Genomic DNA, 27905 nt, shown 5'->3' on the forward strand with positions numbered 1-27905 from the left:
TTGTCTCTATATGTTCACGTGTGTTTATATTTCATGTCTTTCATGTGTGTTCTGTTTATCTGTCTGTATGTCTGCATTTCTGAATGTGTGTGTGTGTTCTGTGTGTGTGTATGTGTGTGTGTGTGTGTGTGTGTTCTGTACCGCAGGCTCTGATGTCACTGTTTGTGCTGGCTTCGAAGGACGGCTGGGGTCAACATCATGTACCATGGCCTGGACGCTGTAGGGGTGGACCAACAGGTAACTAGTCTAATAGTGATCATCAAGTCTATCCATTATATTTCTATAGATGTATTATTTTTTCAGTTGTATTGGCTGACTGATCTATCAGAGCATACTCAACTCCTTCTCTCCCTCTCCTCCTTCGACTAAACACTCACATGCACCTCTCTCTCTCTCTCTCTCTCTCTCTCTCTCTCTCTCTCTCTCTCTCTCTCTCTATCTCCCTCCCCCCTCCCCCATGTCTCCCTCCCTCTCTCCCTCTCTCCCTCTCTCCCTCTCTCCTCTAGCCAGTGATCAACAACAGTCCGTGGATGCTCCTCTACTTCATCTCTTTCCTCCTCATCGTCAGTTTCTTCGTTCTCAACATGTTTGTGGGCGTGGTGGTGGAGAACTTCCACAAGTGCCGTCAGAACCAGGAAGTGGAAGAGGCTAAAAGGAGAGAGGATAAACGACGGAGACGCATGGAGAAGAAGAGGAGGGGTAAGGGAGGGAGGGAGGGAGAGAGAGAGAGAGAGAGGGAGGGAGGGAGGTTTGGGAGGGAGGGAGAGAGAGGGAGAGAGGTCTTCTCTCAAAGTAAGTTGCTTGAGTTGATGAGGAACAGATCAGGAGTAAAACAGAATGCAAAGAAAGGAGGGAAGGAAAAATGGAGGCAGGGATATATGAGAAGAACATCCAGAGATAGATCATCAATGATTGTGTGAATTGGTTATGGGTATTACTCTTGACAGGAGGACATCACAGGAATGCTTTTGAATAGTGTACAGTAGTACTATGTATTAAGTACTATGACCTGTATTTGTCTCCCCTTACCAGACGCCCAGAAGATCCCCTACTATGCCAGCTACAGCTCCCTCCGCCTGTGGATCCACACTCTGTGTACCACCTACTACCTGGACCTCTTCATCACCTTCATCATCTGTATCAACGTCATCACCATGTCACTGGAACACTACAGCCAGCCACGAGTAAGACTGGAGGGAGGGGTGTGTGTGGGGGGGTGTGACAGAAATATGTATATTTGGCATATTTGAGTTTACCTTACAAACAACAACAGTAGACAGTACCATATGTGACTCCCTCTCTCTCTCCTTCCCATTTCATCCTCCCACCTCCTCCTCTCTCTCCCTCCCCCTCCCTCCCACCTCTTTCTCTCTCTCCCCTCCCTCCCACCTCTTTCTCTCTCTCCCCCTCCCTCTCTCCCTCCCACATCCTTCTATCTCTCCTCCCTCCCTCCCACCTTCTCTCTCTCCTCCCTCCCACCTCCTTCTCTCTCCCCCTCACTCCCATCTCCTTCTTTCTCTCTCTCCCCCTCCCTCCCACATCCTTCTCTCTCTCTCCGCTCCCTCCCACCTCCTTCTCTCCCTCCCCCTCCCTCCCACCTCCTTCTCTCTCTCCTCCTCCCTCCCTCCCACCTCCTTCTCTCTCTCCCCCTCCCTCCCACATCCTTCTCTCTCTCTCCCCTCCCTCCCACCTCCTTCTCTCTCTCCCCCTCCCTCCCACATCCTTCTCTCTCTCCTCCCTCCCTCCCACCTCCTTCTCTCTCTCCCCCTCCCTCCCACATCCTTGTCTCTCTCCCCCTCCCTCCCACCTCCTTCTCTCTCCCCCTCCCTCTCACCTCCTTCTCTCTCTCCTCCCTCCCTCCCACCTCCTTCTCTCTCTCCTCCCTCCCTCCCACCTCCTTCTGTCTCTCCCCTCCCTCCCTCCCACCTCCTTCTCTCTCTCCTCCTCCCTCCCTCCAACCTCCTTCTCTCTCTCCTCTCTCCCTCCCACCTCCTTCTCTCTCTCCTCCCTCACTCCCACCTACTTCTCTCTCTCCCCTCCCTCCCACCTCCTTCTCTCTCTGCCCCTCCCTCCCACATCCTTCTCTCTCTCTCCCCTCCCTCCCACCTCCTTCTCTCTCTCCTCCTCCGTCCCACCTCCTTCTCTCTCTCCTCCCCGTCCCACCTCCTTCTCTCTCTCATCCTCCCTCCCACCTCCTTCCCTCTCTCTCTCTCTCTCTCTCTCTCTCTCAGTCTCTGGATCTAGTGTTGAAGTACTGTAACTATTTCTTCACGTCCACCTTTGTACTGGAGACCCTCCTGAAGCTCACCGCCTTCGGCTTCCGACGCTTCTTTAAAGACAGGTAGTTACAGGGCCACACTGACTTACTGAATAAACACTGTATTCACTGCTGCACTGGGGACACACTGTGTGTGTGTGTGTGTGTGTGTGTCAGTCATCTCACTATGTATGATTCATACACAGTATATGATTCATAGCTGCCCTTCTTAACCACCACTCCATTAGAAAAGAGCTTTTGACTTCAATGGTACTTCCTGGTAGTGTCATAGCTTTACTATAGCTGAACTATATGCTGGGATACTCTCTGTATAGTCAAAGACAGATACTGCTGATCTACATTTACATTTACATTAACGTCATTTAGCAGACGCTCTTATCCAGAGCGACTTACAAATTGGTGCATTCACCTTATAGCCAGTGGGATAACCACTTCACAATATGTTAGTTTTTCTTTTTTGTGGGGGGTGGGGGTGGGGGGGGGGGGGGGTAAGGGGGGGGGGGGGGTAGAAGGATTACTTTATCCTATCCCAGGTATTCCTTAAAGAGGTGGGGTTTCAAGTGTCTCCAGAAGGTGGTGAGTGACTCCGCTGTCCTGGCGTTGTGAGGGAGCTTGTTCCACCATTGGGGTGCCAGAGCAGCGAACAGTTTTGACTGGGCTGAGCAGGAACTGTGCTTCCGCAGAGGTAGGGGGGCCAGCAGGCCAGAGGTGGATGAACGCAATGCCCTCGTTTGGGTGTAGGGACTGATCAGAGTCTGAAGGTACGGAGGTGCCGTTCCCCTCACAGCTCCGTAGGCAAGCACCATGGTCTTGTAGTAGATGCGAGCTTCAACTGGAAGCCAGTGGAGTGTGCGGAGGAGCGGGGTGACGTGAGAGAACTTGGGAAGGCTGAACACCAGACGGGCTGCGGCATTCTGGATGAGTTGTAGGGGTTTAATGGCACAGGCAGGGAGCCCAGCCAACAGCGAGTTGCAGTAATCCAGACGGGAGATGACAAGTGCCTGGTTTAGGACCTGTGCCGCTTCCTGTGTAAGGCAGGGTCGTACTCTCTGAATGTTGTAGAGCATGAACCTACAGGATCGGGTCACCGCATTGATGTTGGCGGAGAATGACAGGGTGTTGTCCAAGGTCACGCCAAGGCTCTTCGCACTCTGGGAGGAGGACACAATGGAGTTGTCAACCGTGATGGCGAGATCATGGAACGGGCAGTCCTTCCCCGGGAGGAAGAGCAGCTCCGTCTTGCCGAGGTTCAGCTTGAGGTGGGGATCCGTCATCCACACTGATATGTCTGCCAGACATGCAGAGATGCGATTCGCCACCTGGTTATCAGAAGGGGGAAAGGAGAAGATTAGTTGTGTGTCGTCTGCGTTGCAATGATAGGAGAGGCCATGTGAGGATATGACAGAGCCCAGTGACTTGGTGTATAGCGAGAATAGGAGAGGGCCTAGAACTGAGCCCTGGAGGACACCAGTGGTGAGAGCACGTGGTGCGGAGACAGATTCTCGCCACGTCACTTGGTAGGAGCAACCGGTCAGGTAGGACGCAATCCAAGAGTGAGCCGTGCCGGATATGCCCAGCTCAGAGAGGGTGGATAGGAGGATCTGATGGTTCACAGTATCAAAGGCAGCAGACAGGTCTAGAAGGACAAGAGCAGAGGAGAGAGAGTTAGCTTTAGCAGTGCGGAGAGCCTCCGTGACACAGAGAAGAGCAGTCTCAGTTGAATGACCAGTCTTGAAACCTGACTGGTTTGGATCAAGAAGGTCATTCTGAGAGAGATAGCAAGAGAGTTGGCTAAAGACGGCACGCTCAAGAGTTTTGGAGAGAAAAGAAAGAAGGGATACTGGTCTGTAGACATCAGAGGGATCGAGTGTTGGTTTTTTGAGAAGGGGTGCAACTCTCGCTCTCTTGACGACGGACGGAAGGGACATAGCCAACGGTCAAGGATGAGTTGATGAGCGAGGTGAGGTAAGGGAGAAGGTCACCGGAGATGGTCTGGAGAAGAGAGGAGGGAATAGGGTCAAGCGGGTAGGTTGTTGGGCGGCCGGCGGGAGAAAGAAGTCAAAGCATAGGGTAGGGCAATGTGAGCAGGACCAGCAGTGTCATTTGACTTAACAAACGAGGATCGGATGTCGTCAACCTTCTTTTCAAAATGGTTGACGAAGTCATCCACAGAGAGGGAGGAGGGGGGAGGGGGAGGAGGATTCAGCAGGGAGGAGAAGGTGGCAAAGAGCTTCCTAGGGTTAGAGGCAGATGCTTGGAATTTAGAGTGGTAGAAAGTGGCTTTAGCAGCAGAAACAGAGGAATAAAATGTAGAGAGGAGGGAGTGAAAAGATGCCAGGTCCGCAGGGAGTCTAGTTTTCCTGCCCGGAGCCCTGTTCTGTGAGCTCGCAATGAGTCGTTAAGCCACGGAGCAGGAGGGGAGGACCGAGCCGGCCGGGAGGATAGGGGACATAGAGAGTCAAAGGATGCAGAAAGGGAGGAGAGGAGGGTTGAGGAGGCAGAATCAGGAGATTGGAGGGAGAAGGATTGAGCAGAGGGAAGAGATGATAGGATGGAAGAGGAGAGAGTAGCGGGAGAGAGAGAGCGAAGGTTGCGATGGCGCATTACCATCTGAGTAGAGGCAGAGTGAGTAGTGTTGGAGGAGAGCGAGAGAGAAAAGGATACAAAGTAGTGGTCAGAGACATGGAGGGGAGTTGCAGTGAGATTAGTAGAAGAACAGCATCTAGTAAAGATGAGGTCAAGCGTATTGCCTGCCTTGTGAGTAGGGGGGGACGGTGTGAGGGTGAGGTCAAAAGTGTGTGGAAAGAAGGAGGCAGAGAGAAATGAGTCAAAGGTAGACGTAGGGAGGTTAAAATCCCCCAGAACTGTGAGGGGTGAGCCATCCTCAGGAAAGGAACTTATCAAGGCGTCAAGCTCATTGATGAACTCTCCAAGAGAACCTGGAGGGCGATAAATTATAAGGATGTTAAGCTTGAATGGGCTAGTGACTGTGACAGCATGGAATTCAAATGAGGAGATAGACAGATGGGTCAGGGGGAAAAGAGAGAATGTCAACTTGGGAGAGAGGAGGATTCCTGTGCCACCACCCCGCTGACCAGATGCTCTCGGGGTATGCGAGAACACATGGTCAGACGAGGAGAGAGTAGTAGGAGTAGCAGTGTTTTCAGTGGTAATCCATGTTTCCGTCAGCGCCAAGAAGTCGAGGGACTGGAGGGTAGCATAGGCTGAGATGAACTCTGCCTTGTTGGCCGCAGAACGGCAGTTCCATAGGCTGCCGGAGACCTGGAACTCCACGTGGGTCGTGCGTGCAGGGACCACAAGGTTAGAGAGGCAGCAGCCACGCGGTGTGAGGCGTTTGTATAGCCTGTGCGGAGAGGAGAGAACAGGGATAGACAGACGCATAGTTGACAGGCTACAGGAAATGGCTACAATAATGCAAAGGAGATCGGAATGAAATGAACTAAACATCTGGGAAAGCGAGAGAGCGGGGCCTCCCTCACTTACATTTCACTGAAACACCCAAATATAACTCTCCCAACTTCCACCTCAGAAACTACTGAATAAACACTATACACACTGCTACACTGGGGACACTGTGTGTGTCTTCTCACTATGTGTGATTCATAGTAGTAATGCCATAGCCGTAATATAACTAGGATTCTCTCTCTATACTAAAAGACAAGTACTAGTGAGTGGACTGAATTAATCCTATACGCTACACTGGGGACACTGTGTGTGTCATCTCAGTGTATGGTTTATAGTGTTAGCTGTACTGTAGGTAGTTAGGGTTAAGGTTAGGTTTAAAGGTTAGGGTTAAGATTAGGTTTAAAGGCTGTGCCAGCTAGTGACCACTCTGCAGAGCTGCCTCCAGAACAATATTCATGATGCTAATCTGCTAGTCTTGCACTGTGTGTAGATGTATCATTGTCCATTTCTTCAGATGCAGAAGAGCTATAGTTAGTACACTCCTCTATCCTCATCTCTGGCCCATTCCTGACCCATGGTCTCAATCAGGAAACAGAGAAATCACAGAAGAATCTCTCTGCCTCCATACAGTCCAATATCTCACCCACACTGTGAGCAATATGGTGGAGCAGTGATTTCTCCCATTCTATTATTACTGTTATTAATTCAATTACAGCCACATTACTGTTAGCAGGACTCAGATCAACCCCCTCACAGATACACGCCGCATCACAAGAGCCATTCCTACTCATTCTCTTTCTCTAATTGTTTTCCCATTCAACATAATGGGTTAGTGATGAAGCAGATAGATTGTGGTCGATGTTGGATATCCATTCATTTCATTGACTCAGTAATGGCTGGTGCTGAACTGCTGCTGCTGTTGACAACACATACACGTTGAAGATGTTGATGTGAACAAAACACAAACATTTACCTGGTGCTTTAATGGTATGACCCATTTTGCTATGATGGAGGCAGAGAAAGGGGGGGGGGGGTATGAGAGAGAGAGAGGGTAGAAGAGAGAGGGGGGGTAGAATAGAGAGGGGGGGGGTTGGGAGGGAGAAAGAGAGAGAGAGAGAGAGAGAGAGAGAGAGAGAGATGTATGTTAGTGTGATTTGGCAGCACCTTCTCTCTTTTCTGTGACATCAGTGCTGTCTGGTAGGACAGTCTCTCTGCATAATCAGATTTAGGGATCTGAGTTTTCACAGCGTGTCTTAACTGGGTCATAGTGGAGAAGCAGGCAGGTGGAAACAGACTGGTTTACTGGGTACACACACACACACATACACGCACCACACACACACACACAAGCACACACACCCACACACACACGCTCACATCACACACAACACACACCACACACATGCGCTCACACACACACACACACGCCTGTACCTGTACAGTACATGAATGACCCTGATGAACATGACCTCCAGTGTGACTACGCTTTGCTCTCTGACCCTGTGTGTAGGTGGAACCAGTTGGATCTGGCCATCGTGTTGCTGTCAGTGATGGGCATCACTCTGGAGGAGAACGACTACAGCGCTTCTCTCCCCATCAACCCTACCATCATACGCATCATGAGGGTGTTGAGGATCGCACGAGGTAACGCACGCATGAATGCACCCTGGCACATCACACACACGGACACATACACACACACACACACACACACACACACACACGGCCAGACACTCACACACACAGTACAACACCTTTCCTGCTCACCCCCTCTGGAATCTATGGGTAGCATGCACACACCCAGTTTACAGACCCAGTTTACAGACCCATACAGACCCAGCGTACAGACCCAGCGTACAGACCCAGCATACAGACCCAGTGTACAGACCCAGTGTACAGACCCATACAGACCCAGTGTACAACATAGGATCACTGCTTCATCATTATCCTACCAAAGCTACAGCTCATGACTAATGGTTGGGCCAGTAAGAGAGCCATGAGAGAGTGTGATAGTGTGTGTGTATGAACGTGTCTGTGAGAGTGTGTGTGCTGGGTATAAATGTAGCTGTGACCTTTCGGAGGCTGGATGTTTCCTGTTTAGTCCAGAATTGAACCGGAGGGAATTCCCTAAATGCCCAGCATTTATAATCTCCCCCTCCAGTTCTCCTCTCCCCAGCCCTCATCATAACCTTTATCTCTGTTTCTGTCTCTCTCTCTCTCTCGCTCTCTCTCTCTCTCGCTCTCTCTCTCTCTCTCTCTCTCTCTCTCTCTCTCTCTCTCTCTCTCTCTCTCTCTCTCTCTCTCTCTCTCTCTCTCTCTCTCTCTCTCTCTCTCTCTCTCTCTCGCTCTCTCTCCGCTCTCCGCTCTCTCTCTCTCTCTCTCTCTCTCTTCTCTCCATCCCAGTTCTGAAGCTGCTGAAGATGGCTAAAGGAATGAGAGCTCTGCTGGATACGGTGGTCCAAGCCCTACCACAGGTGCAAACAAACACACACAGACACACAGACAAACGTTGGATGAGCCAATGCTATGACACTCTGCCTGCAGTTCTTAGTCAACACAGCCCAAAACAGCCCCCCTCCCCTCACACACTGCCCTGGGAATCCATCCTAAATTTGAGGCCTGAGGGAGTGAGAGGCATTATGAAAAGGGGAGGCCAAACTGCAGCCAGGCCAGGCAGATCAATGACCAGGAATGTGTGGCCTCTCTCTAGCTCTCTGGGCAGTGCTAATTGGTGACTCAGACTGGCCACACTGGCACACACACACACACAGACACAAACGCACACGTGCACACACGCACGCGCACACACACACACAAACACAAACACACACACACAGAGCTCCTATGCTATGATGAGCGCGGACGAACATAGGGGCTGATTGAATGATTATGTTCAGTGGGAGAAACTGAACAGAAAATTAACAAGCATTTTAATCTGTTTTTCAACAAGCTATTCTACCAAGGATTATTATGTAGATGATGGCAGCTGCAAACAATCAAACAATCAAATGAGATGATGATGATCTTCAAACAGTAGCTATATCTCTGCACATAATGTGAACAGTGTGTGCTTTCAGGCCCATGGAGAGTGCTCTGGGAAAAGACTGTATTCATAAAGAGTGTCAGAGTAGGAGTGCTGATCTAGAAGGATAAACTGATCCTAGATCAGTACTCCTATTCTGAGACACTTTATGAATACCACCCTGGTCTAGAAACAACCCCTAGGCCCTAACCACTACTGCCTAGGCACCTCATGTAGATGTGAAAGAATTTGACAGGTTTATCATGCAATATGGAAGTAGCTTAACCTTTCACTCTAATATGCTTGGATGGAGTTTGACCATATTGCATACACCTATCATATCCTTTCTGATCTCTACAAGTGGCTAGGGGTTGTTTCTGGCTGGGATACACTGATATTAATACCTCTACTACATTAAGAAATGTAGTGTGGTTATTAGATCTGGTTGGGTTAGAATGACATGACTCCTTTTCCTAATAAGGTTTGGACCAGACCACACTATTCCCACAGAGAAAGAGAGAAATGAAGAGTGTGTGAGAGAGAGAGACGGGTAGAGAGTGAGTGAAAGAGAGCAGGCAGGGAGAACAGGCGATGAGGAGGAAGGAGTGTAGGGAAGACTGAGGTAAGGCAGAACAGATCTCCTCTCCTCCGCTGCTATCGATCCCTTTCTCATTAACACAGGGCCCTGGGTGATCTCCCCAAGGGCATCGGGCAGGTAATTAACACCAAAGTGATTAAAGAGGTGTGTGTCAGTGTGTGTGTGTGTGTGTTTGTATCCTTAAATGTGTGTGTGTGTGTGTTTGTGTTTGTGTGTTTGTGTGTGTGTGGGATGAGAGGAGACAATGAGTCTGCCATAGTTACATCTTGAGAAGGAGGTGAAAAATCGCCTGCCACGGTAGTGTTACACACTGTCAAGACTGAGTGTAATGGTGTTACATGGAGAAGCCCCTGACAGATGTTAGCTAGCTAGCTGAAGCTAACACTCTCAAACACATTACGACCGACGCCATCTCTTAACACAGGATCAAATAAAGTCATAAAGTCACATTATCCAACTAGAATCCACCATTATCCACCATTATCCCATTTCTCCCCCACTGAGCTAAAATGGCTTCCATGTGCTGTTCACTAGCTGGTAATGGTGTCGTTCAGTCACATCACATCATCACTAAAGCCAGTTGTTTTATCTCCTCCAGGGGCTGGGTGATAAACTTCAGATATAGCCTATGGCAGGAGGCAACGCTGCTTGAATATCACAATTTCTGCTTTCAAAAAGCTCATTACGAGTGCTCACAGCGACATCTTATACGATTCTCTTAGCTACTGCAGTTAGCTAATTTTTGTTTATCCCAGTAATTCTACATAGATTTTTTGATGTGTAAAAGTTTTTTCTGGGTTTGCATCTATGGCCACAGCCACTATTCGCTAGCTAACATTAGCATCGGGGACCAAAACACAGTAAAAGTGAATGGATCCTGGCTAGCATAGCATGCTCTTAGCTACCTGCACAAATCAAAGTAACTTCAAGACTCACTTCGCACTGACCCAGGTTTCACCTGGTATAAATTCACCATTTGTTTGTCTCTTGCTTGCTTGGATCACCCCTCATAAACACGTCATTAAGAATCACAGATCATTAAACTGATCTAAATGGAATAGTGCTATTTTCAGAGAGGTGCTTAAATCATCCCCAGTAGTGTAAGATCTACGGTCTCCCTGTTAGATACATCACTAATCAACTGTGACACAGGTAGCTGGGGAGAGCTTGCATTTGTTCTGGCCCAAAGGGAACTCGGTATCATACTGAGACAGTCTGACGAAAGACTGAGACTGACAGTATGACAAACAAAGTCTGGATCTAAAGTGCTTTAGAGATTTTTTATAGAACTGTTATGTCACTACATCATTTCTACATAACTTAGACATTGGTGACTTGGGGCATGCTCAGTAGACCCAAATGGGAGACAACATTTTGAAATGGAGGTATTACCACCTGAACTTGTCCACTAAGAACACACACTTTCCTTTGTTAGTTTCAAAAAGTTTCCCGAACGTTCAGTACCTACTGAACACGACCTTGGTCTTTAACCCTCACTAACACTCCTATCTTAATAAACCTGGGTTGTGTTCATCTGTGAAAAACAGCTTCACGTCTGTGACTGTTTGTCTTGCAATTTGTTTGGAGCCAGCCTGGTAGAGGCTAGAGCAGGCTAGATCTGGATAGATCTGGATAGAGCAGGCGAGAGCCGGCTAGAACAGGCTAGATTAGGCTAGAACAGGCTAGATCAGGCTAGTAGAGCCTCCTCCCCCAGGGGACCGGCCCAGAAAGAGCTGTGTGCTGGCTGCTGTGACATTGACTCTGTAAGGTTACATCTCACAAATGGGATAGTGTTTTCTAATCATATTAACTACATAACTTCTATTATGCAGTCCCATTCAGCAGACATTTACATTTACATTTTAGTAATTTAGCAGACGCTCTTATCCAGAGCGACTTACAGTTAGTGAGTGCATACATTTTTCATACTGGCCCCCTGTGGGACAGAGAGGGATCTACTTCTGTGTGTCCTGGGTGGCTTCCAACTACATAGTCACAACAACAGAGTAAGGTTACGCCACTGACAACTTTCCCAATTCCCTCCTCAGGCTCCTCTTGAGGATTCTGATACGGTGTAGGACTTAGGCTTTGGTAGTGCACCAAATGTCTAGCTTTCACTACTCCTTTATGGTAGCAGGGCTGCCCAAGCAAAAGGCAGAACAACTAGCAAATGATGCTTCTATTGAGGATTCTTATACGGTAGAGACTATGGCACAACATGGATGCTGGGACCAATAGGTTTTGTTGCTTGGTGAAAGGCAAGGCCAAAACACCTGCTGTTCTTTCAGTGGGATGCAATGTTCAGAACGTTTGCATAAAAAATTGACGATTTGATGCCTCTAGGTCAATTCAGATTCACATTTTTTGTTTTCTATGATTGTGTTTTGTATCTTTGTTTTGCTTTTCGTGGTGTATTTGATGTGTATATTTTTGTAATTACAGGGCTCATCTGTAAAAGAGACCCAGTCAAAATAAAGTTTCATTACGAAGAGAATGTGTAGAGCAGAAACAGTTCCTAACACAGTTCCTATGTGTGTTTCAGGTGGGGAACCTGGGCCTGCTCTTCATGCTCCTGTTCTTCATCTATGCAGCACTGGGTGTGGAGCTGTTTGGAGAACTGGGTGAGTTGGTAGTGATGGGCTGGAACAAAACCCTGCATACCCAATGGCGCGCCACGTTCAGAGTTGTACATATCCAATCCTGTTAGATTACAGACAGAGAGCCAAGACAAAAATAGAAAGGAACTTCTAGTAAAGTATCTGGACGCAGCCAGAGCCAAGAAGTATCATGGAGACTAGGCAGGAGAAACAATAACACAGCAGCTAGGCCTGTCTTCAAACTGTCACACTCTCTCTATGTACTCTAGTCATGTCTGCTGGAGGTTATCTCTCATCCCATCAGTCTTCAGCAAAGGATTAGAGCCAAATGCAACTGTACTAAGGAGAGAGATGGGTAAACAATCAGCCAAGACAGCTTAAAGACCACGAGCAAACAAAAACGTCTGCTGTTGTTGGTTGTTGGTTTCTAAGAGGACTGAACAGATAAATGTTCTCTATATAAACTGTTTGTTTCTCTTCATGTATCTTTATCTCTCTCTGTATCTATCTTTCTCTATTTGTTTCTCTCTCCCCTTCTCTTTCCCTCTCCCCTACATCCCCGTCCCTCCATCCCTCCCTCCCTCCTCCCCATCCCTCCCCCCATCCCTCCCTCCCTCCCCCCATCCCTCCCTCCCTACTCTCCTCTCCCAGTGTGTAACGAGGACTACCCGTGTGAGGGGATGAGCCGCCATGCTACCTTTGAGAACTTTGGCATGGCCTTCCTCACCCTGTTCCAGGTCTCCACTGGGGACAACTGGAATGGAATCATGAAGGTATGAATGGACTTCTACATGGTGTTCTATGGAGTGCTTATTACAATAAATGGAGACAGTTGATCATCTAATACTTTAATCCAGAATTACTTGGATTACCATGTTTCAATGTGTTGCTATTTGGGCTGTATTATTCAGTTCTCATTTTGATGTCTGTGGTTGGTATTTGGTGCCTGGCTTGTTAGCTGCAGAGAAGAATGTCGTTTCAGAATAATTACAAGCCTATGTCCTGCTGCCTAAGAAGACCATTGCTGTTACAGGAAAATTTACCCAACTTTCCCTCAGTTTATCCTAACCTTGAGGGAGGGGGAAATTCAAAACTGACCTTAGATCAGCATCAAGGGGCAACTCCCTCCTACTCCCTAGCTGGAGAGGAAGGAAGGAGAGTAAAAGAGTGAACTTTAACGGAACCGTCAGCGCCCGGGACCTCCTGCTCCTTTTCTTTTCATATCCTCTGCTCCTTGAGCGCTACCATACCTATTAATGACGCGTGGAAAGTGCCAGCTCAGCGTATATTCTCTGTTTAGATTGCCTTTTAAATAGGCGAATGGTCCCACTCCCGCTTCACTGTGTGACAGGGGCGCACCATAAGAACACCTCCTCAGTGGTTTGTAGAGGTACGGGGGGGTTCTCAGCTGAAGCAGTGAACTGTAATCACCTCTCTTAGATTACTACTGATGAGACCATGTGAGCTTTCACTGCCTTTTACCTGGAGATGTGTTGAATGTAAACTGCCTGCAACGAGGAGGGGAAAGAGAGAAAGAGAGTGAATCACCACTGTACTGACTAGAGAGGGGAGGGAGGGAGGGAGGGAGGGAGGGAGGGAGGGAGGGAGGGAGGGAGGAAACACTTGAGACTACACAGTGAAAAGGTCAAACCAAATGAGAGAGAAGAGACTAGAACTAGCTCATGTCTGGATGTCTTACAGTTATGGTGTGACAGGTCAATTTGCTCACAAAAGTCTTATACATTGATATCTTTGTTTCAAGTTGGAATGCTTATCTTTTGTTCATGTATTTGTTCAATAAAACTTGTTGTATCTGTATAGTCCAGTATAGTCCCTGTACAGTGGCTTGCGAAAGTATTCACCCCCCTTGGCATTTTTCCTATTTTGTTGCCTTACAACCTGGAATTAAAATGGATTTTTTGGGGATTTGTATAATTTGATTTACACAACATACCTACCACTTTGAAGATGCAAAATATGTTTTATTGTGAAACAAACAAGAAATAAGATAAATAAACAGAACTTGAGCGTGCATAACTATTCACCCTCCCAAAGTCAATACTTTGTAGAGCCACCTTTTGCAGCAATTACAGCTGCAAGTCTCTTGGGGTATGTCTCTATAAGCTTGGCACATCTAGCCACTGGGATTTTTTCCCATTCTGCAAGGCAAAACTGCTCCAGCTCCTTCAAGTTGGATGGGTTCCGCTGGTGTACAGCAATCTTTAAGTCATACCACATATTCTCAATTGGACTGAGGTCTAGGCCATTCCAAGACATTTAAATATTTCCCCTTAAACCACTCGAGTGTTGCTTTAGCAGTATGCTTAGGGTCATTGTCCTGCTGGAAGGTGAACCTCCGTCCCAGTCTCAAATCTCTGGAAGACTGAAACAGGTTTTCCTCAAGAATTTAGCGCCATCCATCATTCCTTTAATTCTGACCAGTTTCCCAGTCCCTGCCGATGAAAAACATCCCCATAGCATGATGCTGCCACCACCATGCTTCACTGTGGGGATGGTGTTCTAGGGGTGATGAGAGGTGTTGGGTTTGCGCCAGACATAGCGCTTTCCTTGATGGCCAAAAAGCTCAATTTTAGTCTCATCTGACCAGAGTACCTTCTTCCATATGTTTGGGGAGTCTCCCACATGCCTTTTGGCGAACACCAACCGTGTTTGCTTGTTTCTTTCTTTAAGCATTGGTTTTTTTCTGGCCACTCTTCCGTAAAGCCCAGCTCTATGGAGTGTTAGGCTTAAAGTGGTCCTATGGACAGATACTCCAATCTCCGCTGTGGAGCTTTGCAGCTCCTTCAGGGTTATCTTTGGTCTCTTTGTTGCCACTCTGATTAATGCCCTCCTTGCCTGGTCCATGAGTTTTGGTGGGCGGCCCTCTCTTGTCAGGTTTGTTGTGGTGCCATAATCTTTCAATTTTTTTTATAATGGATTTAATGGTGCTCCGTGGGATGTTCAGAGTTTCTGATATTTTTTTTGAACCCAACCCTGATCTGTACTTCTCCACAACTTTGTCCCTGACCTGTTTGGGGAGCTCCTTGGTCTTCATGGTGCCGCTTGCTTGGTGGTGCCCCTTGCTTAGTGGTGTTGCAGACTTTGGGGCCTTTCAGAACAGGTGTATATATACTGAGATCATGTGACAGATCATGTGACACTTAGACTGCACACATGTGGACTTTATTTAACTAATTATGTGACTTCTGAAGGTAATTGGTTGCACCAGATCTTATTTAGGGGCTTCATAGCAAAGGGGGTGAATACATATACACGCACCACTTTTCCGTTATTTATTTTTTAGAATTTTTTGAAACAAGTTATTTTTTTCATTTCACTTCACCAATTTGGACTATTTTGTGTATGTCCATTACATGAAATCATCCAAATAAAAATCCATTTAAATTACAGGTTGTAATACAACAAAATAGGAAAAATGCCAAGGGGGATGAATACTTTTGCAAGGCACTGTATAGTCCTGTGTAGCTCAGTTGGTTGTGGGTTCGATTCCCACGAGGGACCAGTACGAAAAAAGTATTAAAGTGTATGCACTCACTACTGTAAGTCGCTCTGGATAAGAGCGTCTGCTAATTGACTAAAATGTAATAATGTCTTAGCAGGACTTCATGGCTTGACCTAACAGACACCTCCTATTTCTCCTCTCTTCCCCCACCCCCTCCCCAGGACACGTTGAGGGAGTGCCCTACGGACTACGGGCCTGACTACTCCTGCAACCCCAGCCTGCAGTTCATCTCTCCCATGTACTTTGTGTCCTTTGTGTTGACGGCCCAGTTCGTCCTGATCAACGTGGTGGTGGCGGTGTTGATGAAGCACCTGGATGACTCCAACAAGGAGGCCAAGGAGGAGGCGGAGATGGATGCTGAGATTGAGCTGGAGCTGGCCACGGGGGCACTCTGCTGCATGGGACCAGAGGGAGTCTGCGCAGGAGGGAAGAAAGGTGGAGGAGCAGGGGGAGGTGGCGGGGGAGGTGTGGGAGTTGGAGGAGGAGTGGAGAGAGGGATGGCAGTCCCAAGCAGTTCCTCCGTGGGGAATACGCATCATCATGTTGCAACAACGCATCCAGGCCCGCCGCACGATCCGAACAATCGCGATCTCTACTCTCCTGCACAGGTGAGATGGATGGATGAATTAATTAATTTATGTCCGTATGGCTCTGTGTCTGTTTCTGTCTATTTGTTTTTCTATTTTATATTATAGGAATTAGACATATAAACAGTCTGATACACTCGTGTGTAGTACATAGACGTAGGGTTGAGGTCATTATGAGGGAGAGAGAGAACAAGAACAGACAGAGGAGACGGAAAGATAATCAGAGACATTTAGTCTCCTTCCTGTTCTGACATCCTCAGTGTTTTAGACCGACAGCCCATCAGTCCTGTTTAACTCAGTTTGTCTGCTTGTTCACTCAACCTTTCATAATGTAATACAAAGGAACAGCCAGGGAAGATGGTCACACAGATACGGAGAGACGGCGAGAGACGGGAGAGAGAGAGACGAGAGAGAGAGACGGGAGAGAGAGAGACGGGAGAGAGAGAGACGGGAGAGAGAGAGATGAGTGAGAGAGAGGGGGAGAGGGGAGAGAGGGAGAGATTTTTCACCTTGTCGGCTCAGGTATTCAAATAACAGACATAATCTCTGAACAGGTCAGATTCAGTACAACGTCACCATGACCCAGAGTGTGTCTCAAATGGCACCCTATTCCCTATATAGTGCACTACTTTTATGAATAGATGCTGATGAAAGAACAATGTGATTTTAGGGAGTTGAAGGGAGAGGGACATTTAAATAAATGTTCATCTAGCTGCACCTTTCACAGTGAATTTGCCTGGCGCTCTCTGTCACCATGGCAACCCTTGTTGTCAGTCTTCTGCGGCGAGGTAGATGAGCAAACACACACTGCACCGCGCATTTAATCACCTTTTCAATTCAAACTCAGGACCTCTGATATTAACCCGTTAGTGTGCACACACACAAACACAAAGCCCTGGAAGACACACACACACACGCACACACACACACACAGTGAGATTACTAAAAACCTAATCATAGTGTGATGGCAAACACAAGCAAACACACACACACGGATGACTCACCGGCTGCTTGCTACGATCTGTTCTACCTTTACAGAGCTAAACTTGGCTTTACTGAGGAGCCATTTTTAGCTTTGTGTTGGCTGACAGAATAACTTAATAAGAGAGGGAGGGAGGGAGGGAGGGAGAGAGGGAGAGGGAGAGAGAGAGAGAGAGAGAGAGAGAGAGAGAGAGAGAGAGAGAGAGAGAGAGAGAGAGAGAGAGAGAGAGAGAGAGAGAGAGAGAGAGAGAGAGAGAGAGAGAGAGAGGGGCAGCTTCTCTGGTCCTCTCTCATCTCCTGTCCCCTGGGTGATGTAACCAGGGGCCTGGAGGCCAGCTCAATTTATTCATTTACAACAGCTACAATTGTGTGTGTATTGGGTCTGTGTGTGTGTGTGGAGGCATGAATCATTGACAAAACACACAGATGAAAATAGAAACAGGGGTCTGGAGGAGAGCGACAGGAGGGGGAGGGAAAGGTGGAGAGAGAGAGAATAGTAAAGAGAAAATGTGTGTAAAGAGGAGAGGTGATGCTAAGTGATTGGAGGGGAGCTGAGGGAAATGGCCACGATGAGAAATCAATGTTTACATCTTTAAGGCAATACAATTCACAGAATCACTACGGCAGGTGTTTCCTTTACTGTGACACTTGTAGTGGGATTCCAGACCTTGCAGAGTGTGTTATATACAGACCCATATCTGTTTTATATACAGTAGTATTATAGTTATTCTAGACCCGTTGGATTCCGCTGGTGAGATGGGGGAATGGAGAGAGAGGGAGAGATAGATATGGGGGAATGGAGAGAGAGGGAGATATAGAGATGGGGGAATGGAGAGAGAAAGGGAGAGCGAAAGGGAGAGAAGAGAGATAAGAGAGGGGGGACCAGTGACAGAGGAGGAATAATGCGCTGACACTGTCTGGAATTAACTGAAGGGCTCTCTTTTTCTCTATCTATCTATCTATCTATCTATCTATCTATCTATCTATCTATCTATCTATCTATCTATCTATCTATCTATCTATCTATCTATCTATCTATCTATCTATCTATCTATCTATCTATCTATCTATCTATCTATCTATCTATCTATCTATCTATCTATCTATCTATCTATCTATCTATCTATCTATCTATCTATCTATCTATCTATCTATCTATCTCTCTATCTATCTCTCTATCTATCTCTCTATCTCTCAATCTCTCTCTCTCTCTCTCTCTCTCTCTCTCTCTCTCTCTCTCTCTCTGTGTCTTTCTCTCTTTCTTTCTCTCTCTCTTTCGCTCCCTCTCTCTCTCTTTCTCTCTCTTTCTCTCTATCGCCCTCTCTCTCTCTCTCTCTCTCTCTCTCTGTCTCTCTCTCTCTCTCTCTCTCTCTCTCTCTCTCTCTCTCTCTCTCTCTCTCTCTCTCTCTCTCTCTCTCTCTCTCTCTCTCTCTCTCTCTCTCTGTGTCTTTCTCTCTTTCTTTCTCTCTCTCTTTCGCTCCCTCTCTCTCTCTTTCTCTCTCTTTCTCTCTATCGCCCTCTCTCTCTCTCTCTCTCTCTCTCTCTCTCTCTTCTCTTTAAGGTGCACGTTCTCACCAGGTGGCCAGCACTATTGTTGTCTAGAAAAATGAATAACCTATTAGGACTAAGCCATAGTCATTCAGGCCTGTGTGCATTCGTGGGGTGTGTGTGTGCGTGCGTGCATTTGCATGGGTGTCCGTGCATGTGTATGTGTTCCTTTGCTGTTTCGTAACACAGTCATTCAGGGCCTACTCCAGTGCTATTCTTAACAAGACACACAAGTGAACCCACACACACTGAGGAATATCTGTATAGATGTAGTCTATTGTTATATACTGTATAGTGATGGGGAAGAAATCGATACAGTTACATATCGGGATATTATCGTATCGATATATCAATATATTATATAGTTTTGGCTGTACCTGCACCAAAACTCCAATATTTTTCCTCCATAGCTTGTTCTCCATCTTATTTTTAAATAGGCAGCCAATTTGTTTTCAGCACTTTTATTTCCATGACTAATCAAAGAAAGCTACTTTTCACATGTCTCTCTCTTGTCCCTCTGCAGCAGATATATGGTGAGCAATATGTTTGGAACATCGTATCGCAATAAAATCACAGTATCGAATCACAATACAGATAGAATCGTGAGAATCACAATACATATTGTATCAGCACCTAAGTATCGTGATGATATCATATCGTGAGGTCCCTGGCAATTCCCAGCCCTAGTTATATACGTATACTGTAGATATATTTTATAAGCCAGGTTTATTTTGGTAACAATAAAGACATAGTTAGACTGAGCAAGGACTGTAACCTGTTGCTACTGGCAAACACTTTTAAACAACAGCTGCCTTCCTATATGTAAAACATTGGCTGGTGAGTGGATGTGTATGTGGGTTACAGTATATGTGGGTTAGCAGTGTTAGACAACGGCTTCAGTTTTATATAACTGTAACACTGACAGTACACTTTCCTGGATTTTTCCATTGCTGTAGATAAAGAAGAAGCGTAGCCTGTGGATTTAGCAGCCTATGACCCTGTTTCCTTAGTACTCTATGTATTTAGGGTAATGTTTCTTAGTACTGTATGTATTTAGGGTAATGTTTCTTAGTACTGTATGTATTTAGGGTAATGTTTCTTAGTACTGTATGTATTTAGGGTAATGTTTCTTAGTACTGTATGTAGTTAGGGTAATGTTTCTTAGTACTGTATGTAGTTAGGGTAATGTTTATTAGTACTGTATGTATTTAGGGGAATGTTTCTTAGTACTGTATGTATTTAGGGGAATGTTTCTTAGTACTGTATGTATTTAGGGGAATGTTTCTTAGTACTGTATGTATTTAGGGGAATGTTTCTTAGTACTGTATGTATTTAGGGGAATGTTTCTTAGTACTGTATGTATTTAGGGGCATGTTTCTTAGTACTGTATGTATTTAGGGGAATGTTTCTTAGTACTGTATGTATTTAGGGTAATGTTTCTTAGTACTGTATGTATTTAGGGTAATGTTTCTTAGTACTGTATGTATTTAGGGTAATGTTTCTTAGTACTGTATGTATTTAGGGGAATGTTTCTTAGTACTGTATGTATTTAGGGGAATGTTTCTCAGTACTGTATGTATTTAGGGGAATGTTTCTTAGTACTGTATGTATTTAGGGGAATGTTTCTTAGTACTGTATGTATTTAGGGGAATGTTTCTTAGTACTGTATGTATTTAGGGGAATGTTTCTTAGTACTGTATGTATTTAGGGGAATGTTTCTCAGTACTGTATGTATTTAGGGTAATGTTTCTTAGTACTGTATGTATTTAGGGGAATGTTTCTTAGTACTGTATGTATTTAGGGGAATGTTTCTTAGTACTGTATGTATTTAGGGTAATGTTTCTTAGTACTGTATGTAGTTAGGGTAATGTTTCTTAGTACTGTATGTAGTTAGGGTAATGTTTATTAGTACTGTATGTATTTAGGGGAATGTTTCTTAGTACTGTATGTATTTAGGGTAATGTTTCTTAGTACTGTATGTATTTAGGGGAATGTTTCTTAGTACTGTATGTATTTAGGGGAATGTTTCTTAGTACTGTATGTATTTAGGGGAATGTTTCTTAGTACTGTATGTATTTAGGGGAATGTTTCTTAGTACTGTATGTATTTAGGGGAATGTTTCTTAGTACTGTATGTATTTAGGGGAATGTTTCTTAGTACTGTATGTATTTAGGGGAATGTTTCTTAGTACTGTATGTATTTAGGGTAATGTTTCTTAGTACTGTATGTATTTAGGGGAATGTTTCTTAGTACTGTATGTATTTAGGGGAATGTTTCTTAGTACTGTATGTATTTAGGGGAATGTTTCTCAGTACTGTATGTATTTAGGGGAATGTTTCTTAGTACTGTATGTATTTAGGGGAATGTTTCTTAGTACTGTATGTATTTAGGGGAATGTTTCTTAGTACTGTATGTATTTAGGGGAATGTTTCTTAGTACTGTATGTATTTAGGGGAATGTTTCTCAGTACTGTATGTATTTAGGGGAATGTTTCTTAGTACTGTATGTATTTAGGGGAATGTTTCTTAGTACTGTATGTATTTAGGGGAATGTTTCTTAGTACGGTATGTATTTAGGGGAATGTTTCTTAGTACTGTATGTATTTAGGGGAATGTTTCTTAGTACTGTATGTATTTAGAGGAATGTTTCTTAGTACTGTATGTATTTAGGGGAATGTTTCTTAGTACTGTATGTATTTAGGGTAATGTTTCTTAGTACTGTATGTATTTAGGGGAATGTTTCTTAGTACTGTATGTATTTAGGGGAATGTTTCTCAGTACTGTATGTATTTAGGGGAATGTTTCTTAGTACTGTATGTATTTAGGGGAATGTTTCTTAGTACTGTATGTATTTAGGGGAATGTTTCTTAGTACTGTATGTATTTAGGGGAATGTTTCTCAGTACTGTATGTATTTAGGGGAATGTTTCTTAGTACTGTATGTATTTAGGGGAATGTTTCTTAGTACTGTATGTATTTAGGGGAATGTTTCTTAGTACTGTATGTATTTAGGGGAATGTTTCTCAGTACTGTATGTATTTATGGGAATGTTTCTTAGTACTGTATGTATTTAGGGGAATGTTTCTTAGTACTGTATGTATTTAGGGGAATGTTTCTTAGTACTGTATGTATTTAGGGGAATGTTTCTTAGTACTGTATGTATTTAGGGGAATGTTTCTCAGTACTGTATGTATTTAGGGGAATGTTTCTTAGTACTGTATGTATTTAGGGGAATGTTTCTTAGTACTGTATGTATTTAAGGGAATGTTTCTTAGTACTGTGTGTATTTAGGGGAATGTTTCTCAGTACTGTATGTATTTAGGGGAATGTTTCTTAGTACTGTATGTATTTAGGGGAATGTTTCTTAGTACTGTATGTATTTAGGGGAATGTTTCTTAGTACTGTATGTATTTAGGGGAATGTTTCTCAGTACTGTATGTATTTAGGGGAATGTTTCTTAGTACTCTATGTATTTAGGGGAATGTTTCTTAGTACTGTATGTATTTAGGGGAATGTTTCTTAGTACTGTATGTATTTAGGGGAATGTTTCTTAGTACTGTATGTATTTAGGGGAATGTTTCTCAGTACTGTATGTATTTAGGGGAATGTTTCTTAGTACTGTATGTATTTAGGGGAATGTTTCTTAGTACTGTATGTATTTAGGGGAATGACCATATGGATGGGCCGTGTACAGCACAGGGGGATAGTCACTAGATGGACATCCTAGAATGAAGAGGAGCAGTGTGTTAGTGTTTGGAACTTCTGTCCTTTGTAACATGGCCAAATAGTGATGACCCTATCTCTGCCTGTGTGGTTATCTGGTATTTGTGAATGGCTTTCAACTGCATTTCAGCCAATCAGATTGCAGATTTCTCTGAACCTGTTTTATAACCTTTTAATATTATAAAAGTGTAAGTGTTTTGGCTATAGGGGAAACAATGAAAGCACCACTTTCGAGGTTCCATTATCAACACAGGCCTCTGTAAAGGACCAATAGATTTTCTCTGTGAAAATAACACTTGATGGAATTACAGCAGTTCAGGAAATATGGGGCCAGTTCAGTTGCTGTTCTTTTTACTATTTTTCCAGTCAATCTAATAGCACTGAAGAAGTATTATAGAAAAACTATTTTGCTGATGAGATTCGAGATAGAAAAGGATATAATGAAGTTGAGATAGATTACTACTTGATTGTATTAATGTAATAACAGTCTGCCAGCTCCCTAAACGGTTATCTAATTTAGCTATTGAACATTTTAATAGAGACATATATCAAATCTATCACACATTTTCCTCTGCTTGGTAACTCTTTCAGGCTATTGGGTCTCCTTAGGTTACACTAGCTATGGCCATAGCATAACTCTGAAATATTAATGTAACCAGTTACTTCTTCTGTCATGCTAAGGTCATCTGAAGATGTTACTAGATGTAGATGTTACTAGGTGTAGATGTTACTAGATGTAGATGTTACTAAGTGTAGATGTTACTAGGTGTAGATGTTACTAAGTGTAGGTGTTACTTGGTGTAGATGTTACTAGGTGTAGATGTTACTAAGTGTAGGTGTTACTTGGTGTAGATGTTACTAGGTGTAGATGTTACTAGATGTAGGTGTTACTAGGTGTAGATGTTACTAGGTGTAGATGTTACTATATGTAGGTGTTACTAGATGTAGGTGTTACTAGGTGTAGATGTTACTTGGTGTAGATGTTACTAGGTGTAGATGTTACTAGATGTAGGTGTTACTAGGTGTAGATGTTACTAGATGTAGGTGTTACTAGGTGTAGATGTTACTTGGTGTAGATGTTACTAGGTGTAGATGTTACTAGATGTAGGTGTTACTAGGTGTAGATGTTACTAGATGTAGGTGTTACTAGGTGTAGATGTTACTAGATGTAGGTGTTACTAGGTGTAGATGTTACTAGTTGTACAGCCCTGGGCTGTGATTCCTCAATGGTTTGACCCTTTCTAGGTGTACGTTAATAATAATATAATAATATGCCATTTAGCAAAGCGACTTACAGTCATGTGTACATACATTTTTACGTATGGGTGGTCCCGGGGATCGAACCCACTACCCTGGCGTTACAAGCGCCACGCTCTACCAATTGAGCTACAGAGATGCATTAACCCTATAATGCATCTATAATGAAGTTAGCATGTAATAACTGTGTGTTCCAGGATATGATATAATGAACCATGTAATAACTGTGTGTTCCAGGAGAGTCAGTGGCTGGACAGTGTGTCTCTGCTGATAAAGGACTCATTTGAAGGAGAGATGATGATGATTGACAACCTCTCTGGATCTGTCTTCCATCACTACTCCTCTAGCTCTCTTCCTGTCTGGAAGGACTGCAAGAGCCACCCGCAACTAGAGGTAAACACATGAACAATGCATATGTAGACGCATACACACACACACACACACACACACACACACACACTCAGTCACACACTTTGTTACACTTTTTATTACCTTTCAAATGTTCACACACAATAACTCTGAACTCTGAAATATGCACATATGTCAATTCATATAGAACACACTCGCACACACAAACACACACACACACACACACAAACACACACACACACACACACACACACACACACTATCCCCGCTGCTAGTTGTGTCCATCACAATGCTAAAGTGGAATGGGCCACTCTGGAAAGTAATAACTGGGATTTGAACCTCTTCACCTGTCACTCTTCCTTTCTGCCTGTCTGCAGATGCTGTCAAACTATCAATCTGTCCTCTCCTCCTCTTTTACATGCTCCACCCACCTCTGATTTATCATGTCATGACACTTCCTCTCTCTCTCCTGACGTCTCTGTCTGCCCTTCAGCTATCTCCTGGGTTCTGTCATTCCTGTGTGTGTGTGTGTGTGTGTGTGTGTGTGTGTGTGTGTGTGTGTGTGTGTGTGTGTGTGTGTGTGTGTGTGTGTGTGCGTGCGTGTGTGGTTTTGTGTTGTAAAGTATGTGTGATTGCAATGATTGTTGTGCCCCGGGGCATGGAGAGACAACAACAACACTGAATCTTATTAAAAACTATTTTAAGGGGACGGTGGGCATGACTGCGTTAAGAAAACACTATATATACAAAAGTATGTGAAACCCCTTCAAATTAGTGGATTTCGGCTATTTCAGCCACACCTGTTGCTGACAGGTGTATAAAATTTAGCACACAGCCATGCAATCTCCATAGACAAACATTGGCAGTAGAATGGCCTGACTGAAGAGCTCAGTAACTTTCAATGTGGCATCGTCATAGGATGCCACCTTTCCAACAAGTCAGTTCATCAAATTTCTGCCCTGCTAGAGCTGCCCCAGTCAAGTGTAAGTTCTGTTATTGTGAAGTGGAAACATCTAGAAGCAAAAACGGCTCAGCCGCGAAGTGGTAGGCCACACAAGCACACAGAACGGGATCGCTGGAGCGCGTAGCGTGTAAAAATCGTCTGTCCTCGGTTGCAACACTCACTACCGAGTTCCAAACTGCCTCTGGAAGCAACGTCAGCACAAGAACTGTTCATCGGGAGCTTCATGAAATGGGTTTCCATGGCCAAGCAGCCGCACACAAGCTTAAGATCACCATGCGCAATACCAAGCGTCAGCTGGAGTGGTGTAAAGCACGCTGCCATTGGACACCGGAGCAGTGGAAACGCATTCTCTGGAGTGATTAATCACCATTCACCATCTGGCAGTCCGACGGACGAATCTGTGTTAGGCGGATGCCAGGAGAACGCTACCCGCCCGAATGCATAGTGCCAACTGTAAAGTTTGGTGGAGGAGGAATAATGGTCTGGGGCTGTTTTTCATGGTTCGGGCTAGGCCCCTTAGTTCCAGCGAAGGGAAATCTTAACGCTACAGCATACAATGACCTTCTAGACGATTCTGTGCTTCCAACTTTGTGGCAAGGGGAAGGCCCTTTCCTGTTTCAGCATGACAATGCCCCTGTGCACAAAGCGAGGTACATACAGAAATAGTTTGTCGAGTTCAGTGTGGAAGAACTTGACTGGCCTGCACAGAGCCCTGACCTCAACCCCATCGGACACCTTTGGGATGAATTGGAACGCCAACTGCGAGCCAGGCCTAATCGCCCAACATCAGTGCCCGACCTCACTAATGCGCTTGTGGCTGAATGGAAGCAAGTCCCTGCAGCAATGTTCCAACATCTAGTGGAAAGCCTTCCCAGAAGAGTGGAGGCTGTTATAGGATCAAAGGGGGGACCAACTCCATATTAATGCCCATGATTTTGGAATGAAATGTTCGACGAGCAGTTGTCCACATACTTTTGGTCATGTAGTATATAGGGTCTGTCTGGAAACAACCTAACAAAGGGACATGTGATAGGTAGGGCCCTGAGTTTCTCCTGACCACATCAGGGGCCTTTATCTCTGTTTCTCTGAACATGTTCCATCCTCCCAGTCTATTTTCCCTACCTTGTCTCTCTCTCTGTCTTGCTCTCTTTTTCTAATTATCTCCCCCTTCCCTCCCTCCCTCCTCCCTCCCTCTCCTCCCTCCCTCCCTCTCTCTTCCTGCCTCCGGCGTACTGCAGTGGTAATTTACTGGTGTATATGAGCCGTGAATCTCTCTTTATGAACCTCTTTGTCTCACTCACCCACAGGCACATGTTCATATATCGGCCCCCTCCCTCACCCCATTGGATTTCAATTCTCTATTGTTTATGTGTCCATTCTCTCTCTCTCAGTTTTAGATAACTTTCTCTCTCTCCTTCACTTTCCCTCTCCCTTTCCCCCTCTTTCTCTCTCTCTCTCTCTCTCTCTCTCTCTCTCTCTCTCTCTCTCTCTCTCTCTCTCTCTCTCTCTCTCTCCCCCCCCCCCCTCTCCTTCTCTCTCCCTCTCTCTCCCTCCCCCTCTACAGCAGATCCGGCTGGCAGAGATAGAGCAGGCGTCTCTGAGGTCAGACCAAATGTCAGACAAGTCGTCCTCTCCAGCCCTACCTGATGACCTCAGCCTGGACGACCAGAGTGTCCACCAGCTGCTGGTGCGGGAGGGCAAGGTAGAGATGGCGAGATGGAGGGGTTATAAATGGGAAAGGGTGTTTTGGAGGGCAATGGAGGAAGTTGAAACGTAGGACTGGGTAGCAGACCTGGGTTCAAATATTTATGAGCATGCTTTAGCCATCCTGCAGTGCCAATAGGGCAAGGTCTTCCCTTTTAGAGGCTATTCCATAAGTTCCATTGCACCAGGCAAGTTCAATGAAGTGCAGCTAAAGTATTTGTAATATTCCGAATACTATTTGAACCCTTGTCTGCTCAGGTCTGAGGATGGGGTGATAGAGGGGATGGACAGCGGGTTCCCTTGGTCTCCAGTACAGAAAAAGAATACTTGCCTTCCAACAAAGGAAGCATGACATAAGGTTCCAGGGGCATACGAATGAATCCTGAATCCTGCTGAAGCTCTAATCTCCTGTACAGAGACCTTCAGGAATAGAAATCCATTCAATCTACTGCCTCCCCTCCGGCCTGTGAGGGCTATCTTCCTCTTTATCCTCTACTACATCGTTCCTCCCTTTCCTTTACCCCCCTCTGGCTATTACACCTCTCTCTGCCCCATCCCTCGCTATCTTCCTATCATCCCTCCCTGTGCGTTATCCTTCCCTCTAGTCATTTAATGCTGGTCAGAAGTGTGTGGGGGGTTGTGTATGTGTGTTTATACCCGTTTTACTATACTTCTGAGTACCAGAAGTCCTCACAAGAATAGTAAGACATAGCTGTGTGTGTGTGTGTGAGTGTGTGTGTGTGAGTGTGAGAGAGAGAGAGAGAGAGAGAGACACAGAGACACACACAGAGACACACAGACTCGGCTGTGTCCAGATAGCACACAAGGCTAACAGGGTTGCAATGGGGCATAATCAGTATTCCAGAGGTGATTTGAATCAGAAGTGCTCATAGTTGATAGTAATATCCGGATGAAGGTCCTAGGGGATCACTTTTATTTTATTTAACTTTTATCTGAACCAGGAAGTCCATTACAGATAAAGAATCTCTTTAGATAAAAGTGTATTCTAGCAGGCGAGGAGTTTGGAAGCAAGCTGGCACTCCCTTCAGTACTGCACGCTATCATGCCCCACTCTACATTTAATTATTATAACAGACAACATAAACAGGTACAGTGTGTGTCAACGTGTGTTTTCTCCCCCAGGATGAGAAGGGCAGTGACTCCCAGGGCTTAGAGAAAGCTGGTGGAGGAGGGGGCTCCCTGACCCAGGCCCAGACAGGGGGGTCGAGGCACTGCAGGGCCCAAAGTTCAGTAGCCAAAGAGGGGACTCCACTGCTGGTGGAGGTGGGGGTCCATCAGAGACACGAGACCCCATCCCAACACAGCCCTG

The 27905-nt window shown here is 45.3% G+C and overlaps 1 pseudogene across 1 annotated transcript; it reads left to right on the forward strand.

The window, feature by feature from the left end:
• The first annotated feature begins 146 nt into the window (after nucleotides 1-146).
• On the forward strand, nucleotides 147-27905 carry LOC311115882 (voltage-dependent T-type calcium channel subunit alpha-1I-like; annotated as a pseudogene). The gene is made up of 12 exons: nucleotides 147-237; nucleotides 507-699; nucleotides 1033-1184; nucleotides 2232-2341; nucleotides 7215-7348; nucleotides 8108-8178; nucleotides 11867-11945; nucleotides 12573-12694; nucleotides 15606-16052; nucleotides 23776-23931; nucleotides 26436-26573; nucleotides 27719-27905. The product of its transcript is annotated as a voltage-dependent T-type calcium channel subunit alpha-1I-like (transcript).

Source organism: Coregonus lavaretus, assembly GCF_964263955.1.
Source record: "Coregonus lavaretus genome assembly, contig: HAP1_SCAFFOLD_6865, whole genome shotgun sequence".
NCBI classification, from domain to species: domain Eukaryota; kingdom Metazoa; phylum Chordata; class Actinopteri; order Salmoniformes; family Salmonidae; genus Coregonus; species Coregonus lavaretus.